The sequence below is a fragment of the Nannospalax galili genome, unplaced genomic scaffold (assembly GCF_000622305.1).
Source record: "Nannospalax galili isolate Female #2095 unplaced genomic scaffold, S.galili_v1.0 scaffold1833, whole genome shotgun sequence".
Taxonomy (NCBI): domain Eukaryota; kingdom Metazoa; phylum Chordata; class Mammalia; order Rodentia; family Spalacidae; genus Nannospalax; species Nannospalax galili.
Window position 1 is genome coordinate 454,540 of NW_008332591.1, and position 10,098 is coordinate 464,637.

Consider the following 10,098-nt stretch of genomic DNA (forward strand, 5'->3'; position numbering starts at 1 on the left):
TAAGAGTTTGTGCTCTAGGTTTACAATGAATAATCACATAGCAATGATTGTGTTTAAGAATGGAGCTATGAACTATATTTTCCCCTTCTTATTTTCTACTTTTGTGTTTTATAAGTCTTCCCCAGTCAGCAAGCATATTAGGGTTCTCTAAGGGAGCAAAGCTGATAGAATGGATGTATGTTATGAAGAGTTTATTAGAATGGCTTACATTATCAGGGCTAGGGAGTCCAGCAATGGCTTTCTACACACTGGAAAGGCTAAGAACCTGGTAGGTGCTCAGTCTCAGCAGCTTCATTATGGTACTGATGGCCTGGAGGATACCTGAAGAGCTACTAGTCTTCAGGTAGTAGTCTTCATATTGGAAGGCCAAAGAAGAGTTCTGACACTAGTTAACAACAGCGGTGGCAGCAACAGCAGGAAAGGCATTCTCTCGTGAGAAGTGAAGGGGGCCAAGCAAGCCAGACAGCGCCGTCAATTTGGCTTGTTTGGTTTTTTATTTTGTTTTGTTTTGTTTGAGACAGGGTCTCCCTGTAGCCCCAGCTGGCCTGGAACTCACTATGTAGACCAGGCTGGCCTTGATGTCACAGAAAGTCACCTGCCGCTGCCTCCAGAGTGCTGGGATTAAAGGCGTGCGCCACCACATCCGGCCCTTCCTCAGACCTGTTTATATCTGAATTGCCACCAGAAGGTGTGCCCACTCTTGGGTAGCCCCTCAGTTCATTCTTCCTGGAAACACCCTTGAAAACTCACCAGAGGCAGGTCTCTTAGATGATTCCAGATTCTATCAAGTTGACCATCAAGATTAGCCATCATAGAAAATATTTTTAATAATAAATGTGAATGATGATCAGCAGTTAAAATGAATGAAAATTTCTCAGAAACTTGCTGCACATTCAAAAAAGGTGCTGTTCCCTACTTGGAGAGAACCTTAGTCACATAGAAGGTAAATAGCATGTTGTTTAGCAAATACTGAACTCTTAAGCTCCAGTTTGTCACTCATTTTGTGATAATGTGTCTTGACTTTCATATATCCCTAGTCAATTCAAAAAAAGACTTGTTAGTTCGCCCTTACATAGTGTTACCGATTATCCCAAAAGAGCCGAGCATCTTAACACTTGAAATACTGCATTTTCTTGTCCTGAGTTTCCTGTTTCTACCCTATTAGAGAGCAGGTAGAGTCTTGGAGCCGGTTTCCAAGAAGCTGTTGAATTAGTTCAGAGCCACTGGGTGGCGCCACTTCACTGCTGTTCTAGTGTATCTTTCATTCCTTGACACTGCCCTCTGTCTGAGAAAGGTAATGATCCCTGGAGCTGTGCCAAACATGTTGTAGGGAGTGCTTGGTAAGGAGTCTGTCAACAAACAAGAAATTAGGGTGTCTCTCCTTTTAAATTCTAAGCTGAGAGTTTTTCTAAATCAAAATCCACATGGGCCTGGTATCAAAATTATCATGTAGTCTGGGATACCTAGGCTACCTGAGACCCTGCCAAAAAATATCTTTTATTCTCTCAGACTCTGAGGCCTAAAAGAAAACACCTACAACCCAAAGCATAAAAGCCTTCAGCCAGAGACCATGTTAAGTTATAACTCCATATGCATGAAGAATCTACTCACCAGGCAAGACTGCCTAAATTATTCCCAAAAAATCTTGCCCTCTCTTGTGCTCTGGCTCTCTCTGTGTCCAGTTCTAGCTCTCTCACTTACAAGAAACAGCTTCTTAGAGCCTATAGAGGTAGTGTTGGACAACTTTTTTAACTTACTCAAGCATATCTCAACAAATTCAGAGCCAGACAGATTTTCCTTACATCAAATATACATCGCTCTAGTAGTCAAGCATTCACTAGGAATTGCATGGTCATCATTGTTGTATGTGCTCTGATAATTATTTTTTAAAAGTATAGGATTCTATGTGAAATGTTGAACAATTTATCAAAGCCTTGTAACAAAGACTGATTTCACATCAGTACTGGCAATTCCAATAGAGCAAAACTATACTGATGTGATGGTATAATGCAAACCTAAAGAGAAAAATAAGGTCTTTGGTATTTGAAGACTTTATAAAACACCTCTCTCCCATAATCAAAACCTGAAATAACCAGGAACGCCCTAATTTGTAATTATAGTTTATGCCATGAAACATCAAATCATTTGCATATTAAAAACTAGCCATGATATTTGCAGCCTTTGACTATGATCAAGTGTGAAAAACTAACACAAAGCTTTTATCAGCTGTACTAAAAGTTTGGGGTTTATTATGGAAGGGAAAACTCACTTAATGCCTTTAAACATTTAAATCCTAAGTGGAAACATTTTTCACTTGAAATCACTGCTCTGCGTTCAAGACCCCAAATGATATATTATTGATGTGCCTATATCAGGTTCAAGCAAATCTGCAGTTTGGCACTATGATGACCCACACATTTGTCAGCTTGAAGAGCAATTCTACCTGTCAGTGATGGTACAAAGGGGTCTTTCATAAAAGGTAGCAGCAGCACTCAGGTCAGAGGTGTGATCTGTTATTACTCAGCTGCTGTGAGGCCTTTTCAGTGTGAACATCTTACCTCATCCCAGGTTGCTTTTGCTTCCAAGTATGCAGCTGAGGGACAGCTTGAGAAACCTGGGCATAAAAGCTACTGGTGACAGATGGTATACAGTTGTTAAGAACAGCCTCATCCTCCCATCCCTACTCTCTCCTCTGTCTCTGCTTCCTGGCCTCCACTGAGGTGAGCAGCTTTGCTTCCCCACATTTCTCCAGCGATAATGTAAAGAGCTTTGTTCCGTCACTTCCCCACCCTTAACATTCTTCCCTACTACAGGCCTAAAGGAATCTACCAACCATGAAATGAAACCTCCAACTTTAAATCCCAATAAAAGGAGAGGTGTGTATGGTGGCACATCCCTGTAACCCTAGCACTAGAAGATAGAAGCAAGAGAATCAGGAACAAGGTCAGACTGGTGAGATGACTCAGCAGGTAAAAGCACTTGCCCTGGAAGCCTGATGACCCAAATTGGATCCCAGGAACCCTCGGTAGAAAGAGAGAACAAACTTCCTCCACAAATTGTCCTCTGACCGCCATAACACGCGCTGTGTCACACACACATACACCACTACCACCACCATCACCAACAACAACCACAACAGTAATAATAATAAAGGAGTTCTAGGTTATCCTCAGCTACATATTGAGTTCAAGGACTAATGAGATCCTGTCTCAAAAGCAAAAAAGAAGAAGGAGAAGAAGAGAAAGAGGGTATGGATATGCTTGTAATCATTTGTATTTATGGTAGCAACTTTTCTGACAACCCTCATAAGACTTTACTTTTTTAACACCTATGTTTATGGGAGCTGGGTGGTACCAGTAGCATAAATTAGCTTTCTTAAAATCTGGAACTATTTCATTTTTACCAAATAAAAGTCAAGGTCTTTACTGGGTTTGTCACAATATACCTTTTGTTTTCAAAGAGAAAGAGCAGTTCACACAGTTGGGACTACTGTTAGCCAATGTAGCCATCTTTCACTAACTCCAGGGAAAATCAAAACCATTCATGTAAGTTCCTGCTCCACATTGTAACTTATCCAATGGGGTACTAGGGAAGAACCTCAGAAAACTAAGATAGTGACTGGTTTCTAACAAACAGATCTGAAGGATAATGTGATATTCATATGTCTTTGGTTCTTTGATTATGGCAGTAACAGGTCATGTTTGCCACTATTTTATACATGTCAATGAGTGATATGTATGTAAGTCATCTATTTCTCAGGAGACCTGGGCCTCTAAGTTTCCAATCTGCAAATGGACATAGTATTGATGGCACTGTCTCCAGGAGGGTGTCAGGGAATAACCATGTACACTGTTTATTTGGTTTGGGCACACAAGCATGGAAGCCCTGAACAACCAGACTGTCTACTTTGAAGCACAGCTCCATCACTTACAGGCCAGTTCACCTTCCTCCTGTTTCTTCATCTCTCAAAGTAATAGTCCTTATCTTACAGTTATTAAAAGATTGTATAAATAAGCCTATTTGGGTTTTTTTATGGTTTAGGGGATCAAAATCAGGGTTTCCTGCATACTAGGTATGCACTTTACCACTGAGCTTTATCTCAGCCCCCAGTAAATGAATCTGAGTATGTAGAGTGCTTAGACAGCATATATTCAGTGCTCACTAAACACTGGGTATTATTATCATATTTTCTCCTGAGTATTTATTTAGTTTGCCATTTTGGAGGCTAAACAGTATAGTCCCATGGCCTTTGTAGTCACATTACAACATGGGAGGAGTGCACACAAGTGCAAGAGATCACAAGCAAGAAAGGAAGCCAGCGGGCAAAAAGAGGCTAGTGTTTTTCATGCACAACAACGATCTCACAACTCAGGAAACCCACGAGAACTATCTTAATCCCTACCAAAGTATTGGCCCTAATGACCTATCATAGGCTCCACCTCTTAGAGGTCTTACTACTTCAACATCACCATAGCCCTGGCCACGCCTCCAAACACATGCATGCTTGGGACACATATCACATCCAAACCATAGCACAGCACCCTTTCAGGCAGCTCCAGACTTTTCCTAGCAGCATACAGGGGAGTATATAGTCTCTCTCTCTCTCTCTCTCTCTCTCTCTCTCTCTCTCTCTCTCTCTCTCTCTCAACAGAGAGTTGATAAAAAGTACTTGGTCTTGCAGGTACAAGATAAGTTTATGCTTCAGGCCAGGCTAGATAACATGATATGGTTTGGTCACCCCACTGAAAACCTGTAAGAGTCAGAAACTCGCATGATGGTGCACACCTTTAATCCCAGCACTCAGGAGAGAGCAGATCTCTTTAAGATCAAGGCCAGCCTGGTCTACATAACAAGTTCCAGGTCTGTTGGGGCTTCAGGGAAACCCTGTCTGGGAAAAAAAGAGAGAGAGAGAGAGAGAGACATAAACCCCCTCTGCTCTCTGGAACTGAAGTGTCTGTCTCTCCCTTCTGGGTGCCCATCCCACTGTGCACGGCAGCTGTCTCTCCTAGTGGCATTCCTCTCAAGCAAGGCTCTCCCCTCGAGGCCCCACCATGCTCCTCATGCTAGGGTGCTCTGTCTCCTCTAATGCTCCCCCACCTCAGGGCCCATCGTGGCTGTCCAAGGTCGTGATGCTCTCCAAACTAAGCTCATTCTGAAGGGTCATTATGTGTCAGCTCCTTTCTACCAACCTGCCCCTCCTTCCTTTCCTAATTTCTAACAATTTATTGAATGCTACTATATTCAGGATATATATTAGAGAACAAAACAAAATCACTACTAAGATGAGAGCACACCATATATACAAAAAGCATCTTACTCTTGGGGCTGGAGAGATGGCTCAGCAGTTAAAAACACTGGCTGCTCTTGCAGAGGACCTGGGTTTGGTTCCCAGCACCAGTTCCCACAAGATAACTAACAACTGTCTGTAACTCCAGTTCCAGGGGATCCAACACCTTCTTCTGACCTCTGAGGGCATTGTACTACACAGGTGCATTTACATACATGCAGGCAATATACTCATACACATAAAAATAATGAATTATATATATATATATTGTCTTTTTGAGACAGGGTCTCCCTGTAGCCCCAGCTGTCCTGGAACTCACTATGTAGACCAGGCTGGCCTTGAATTTACAGAGATTCCCCTGCCTCTTCCTCCCAAGTACTGGGATTAAAGGCATGTACCACCACACCTGGCATAAAATATATATTTTTTTAAGTATCTTACTCTTTTCACTCAAAAATAAATCCTAGGTATCAGTCCACGTCAGTAATAACAGTTATACCATAACTGCCATTGGCTTTCAGCAACACCACTACCACTTCAAATAATCTGTAACTCTACCCTTACTGTTGTCCCCACCCTTCAACTTCTAAATCCCAGGCAATAGTGTCCAATTAATTGTGTTCCAAGGACAGGAGAGAGGCCCTGCTGGTTTTCCCCACTCAGGCCATTACCTTAAGATCAGACCCTGTGCTGGTTATTTTGTCACTTGACTCAAATTAGAGTCACCTGGGAAGAGAGACCCTCAATTGAGGAATTTCCTTTCACAGACTGTGGGCTTGTCCGTGAGGCATTATCTTAATTGTTAATTGATGCAGGCAGGCCCAGCCCACTGTAGAGGTGTCACCCCTGGGCAGGTGTGCCTGAACTGTTCAGTAGAAGTAGCAGAGCCAGCAGGGGAAGCAAGCTAGTAAGCAGTGTCCGTCCTGGTTTCTGGTTCAGTTCCTGCCTCCACATTCCTGCCTTGAGCTCCTGCCTGACTTCCCTCAAAGACAGACTGTAACCTGTAAGCCAAATAAACCCTTTCCTCCCCAAGTTGCTTTTGCTTGGTGTTCTACCACAGCAACAGAAAGCACACCAGAACAGACCCTTTTATATAATCACATTTCTACATGGCTGCCCATTCTTCATCAAACCTAAGCATTAAAATAGATATTTTTCCTGGATCTTTGGGGCTCCATTTTTGAGAGCCCCTGTATCACATGAAACATTGATTAAATCAGTTATGCCTTCCTCTTCCTAACTTGCATTGTTATAGAGGTGTTGTCTCTTTACTAGCTGACAACTGCCCTTGGTGTTGAGCCAGCAGTGCAGCACACCCACAGACTGCCCATCCCCTAAGGTGGACTCTTTATTGTGCTTTGGTGGTATCTGTGCACAAGCATTTACATATCAAAACATATATTGTTTTTCTGTGTCTTGCCTTTACTTCTAGGGAAATCACAATTAGGATCTCACGATTTTTAATTATGCAAATAGGTCAATTACATTATAAATGTCCTTTCAAGTTAGTAAAGGAAATATTAAAATATACTAGCTCTAAAAAAGAGTGTGGTATTTTAAAAAACACTACTTACTTAAAGGTAATTTAAACAAATTTAAAACAAACTTTTATGTACAACTACCTTTCTACTATTTTTTTTAATTACTATTTAGTGTCCCTATTTTGTTTTCTTGGCCTTTTGGCTCCAATGCATTCTTAGTTTCTGATGTTTTTCAGGACTTGTTCATTGCTCCAAATACCCATAGCTGCTACTGAAAAGCAGTGTAGGGTTTTTAGAGCAACAGTGCATTTCAAGTCTCTTCATGAGTTTAACTTGGGAAGCTAGGGCGCCAGACGATCAATGATAGCCAAAGTCAGGGGCTTCCAAGTTCATTTTCTCAAGCCCAGGAAGAATAAGGAAGGAGACAAGGGGTAGAGAAAACCTAGCTTTATCAAGGAAAGGTGAGGAAAAACTCCCAAGAGTGATAGGGGCTCCAAGGGAGGAGTACTCAACTGCTACCATGTCCAGTCGCCTTTACGGGTCTTACTGGCAGGAAGTAGATGGATACTGCAGCAACCTCTATCGGATTTCGTCATTTTGTAGTGCATTTTGACTGACCTAATGGAAAGTCAACACACTCTATGCATGCTCCCTTAACTCAACAGCAGAAGTGTTCATGTGTTACTTGTCCAATCAGGGTAGCGGTCATAAGCGCTAAGTGACTAGTTCGTGATCCACCATGGGCCCTGCCCTTACTTCCTGTGAGAACTAACTCCTGTCTTATTCCTGCCTCCAGAGAGAAATCCCTAACCACTGTTCGGGGACAGAGACAACTACCAGTCTTACTGCTGGCCAAGGATGACAGCTGCTAATATCTTCTGAAGGATTGATCTAGGGACCTATGGTAGAAATTTGGAGTCTAAATTTTTCCAATCTAGAAGAGATAAAGTAATTTAAAAATAAAATAAGATCAATCAAGCACAAGGCAAAGAGGAGCAATGGAGAAATTATCACTAGCAGACAAGAAAGAGAGGAGCAGGGGCTGGAGAGATGGCCCAGTGGTTAAGAGTGCTCACTGCTCTTCCAGAGAACCCAGGTTCAGTTCCCAGCACCCACATGGCAGTTAACAACCATCTGTAATTCCAGTTCCAAAGGATCTGATGCCTTCTTCTGGCCTCTGTAGATATTGCATGCACAGGTGCACTTACATATATACAGGCAAAACACTCATACACATCAAATAAAAAGGTTTTAAAAAATAAAAAGGGAAAACCAAGTCAACTTAGGGATTAAGCGAGATATTGGGCCAGAGACTTTTTCATGGTTAAACTTGTACCTCTTGCTACAATGTGAGAACAATTAAGTTGGTAGTTATAATCATATTTTTTTAATAGATTATGTTGTAGGGGAGAAATCCCACCATCAGAAGGAGCCAAAACGTTATTTCAGATAGGCTGCATCAGCTAGAAAATCCACAAGCTAAGTAAGCCACAAGTCAAAATCCTCAGGTAAAGGATGCTGACACTGGTCCCCTCCTGAGGTAGGTATTGACGCTGAGGAGCTAAGATCAAGCAATGAAGAATTGACAGGATCTAAGGTGAAGCGGGTGAGCCCATAAAGAAGTGGGGCTAAGAGAGCAAACAAAAGGAAAATCACTCTCAATGTAATGTTTTTCTGTTTACTGTCAAGCATTTGAACATTTGTCCTTTTAAAAAATTTTTTGAGATACCCAGCCCCTTGATGAAGAATTTTAATCCCTTGATGGGCTTGAATGTATAGAGCATTTCTGAATCATGATTTTCAGTTGACTAGTTGGATATCGCTGGGTCTGTGACTCACCATTTACTTTGGAATGATGAATCCAGGAAGCATGTCTGGTGACCTTTACTGCTAGTGGAGTAGACAGGACAGGGAAGATAAGCAAAAGGACCAATATCAAGTACCCAGGATGAAACAGGAGCATCCTGAACTCACATTGCCATGCCTCTGACAAATCTTGGAGAGCCTGTTGCAAGTGGGTCAGTGAGGTGACACATTTTGACAAGGCTAAAGTCTCTGCATCAAACAAAAAGTCAGTGACCAAAGGCCTTCCATCTAACATTTCCAAGGGCCTCAAGTCTCTTAAGGAAGGTATATTTCAGATCCAGATAGAAGCTAAAGGTAACAACATAGTCCATACTAAATGAACCTCCTGGGTACATTTTTGGAGCTGTCCTTGAGCATGTCATTTAGTTTTTCTACCTTTCCTGATTTTTTAGATCTCCAGGCAAAAATGAGGTGGTACTAAATACCCAAGGATCAAAGATCCCCTGGGTGCCAGCCGCCTTGAATGCAGGGCCCTTATGGCTTCATGGGAGTCCAAATCGTGGAATGATCTCATGAAATAGGACTCTTATTTCTTGTGCTTTTTTTGTTCTGCAAAAGAAAGCATCCATTTGACCTGTATGAATCTCTATCTCTATCCACCCTGTATGAGTATCTGTTAACACCAGCAGACACTGGTATCCTTTGGCCTTAGGCATGTGGGCTAAATCTGTTTGCCAGTTTTCTTCCAGATATGTTCCTTTATGTTGCATCCTGGACAAGAGAAGGACCTTCTTATGGAGTGGAAATTGCCTCTGGCAGACTTCATAGCCCCTGGTGATTTCAGTAAGGATTTTATTAAAGTGTTTGAACAGAGACCATTTGTTGGGACAATTGTATCATTTTGCCTCATCCTAAATGAAACATTGGGTGAAGGGTTTTATGTATTTTCCACTGGTTGGCTTAAGAAAGATAATTTTGTATTTTTCAGACATCAGCTATCCAGAGGGGAGCATAGAATAGCTCAATCTAGTTCAGAGCAGGAATCTTGGAGGTCTGATGTCCCCCAAAGAGCCTTCCCACATGACGGGGTCCATAGTAATGCCTAAAGAGGACATCTCCTGGCTGCCCATTTGGCTTCAGTGTCAGCCAGAAGATTTCCTTCTGGTACATCCCCTGTTACTTTTTGGTGTCCGTTGCAGTTAATTACTGCTACCTCCTTAGGTGCAAATATGGAGGACACGAGTGGTTTATTTCCTTATGGTATTTAATCAGGGAGTCATTAGCAGTCAGAAATTGTCTCTGTGTCCAAATAGAAGCATAGGCATGCAGAACCAGAAAGGCATACTTTTGATTGATTGATTGATTGATTGATTGATTGATTGATTGACTGATGATATACATGATAGATGATAGGTAGGTAGGTAGATAGACAGATAGATGATAGGTAGGCAGATAGATAGATAGATAGATAGATAGATAGATAGATAGATAGACAGATAGATGATAGGTAGGTAGATAGATAGA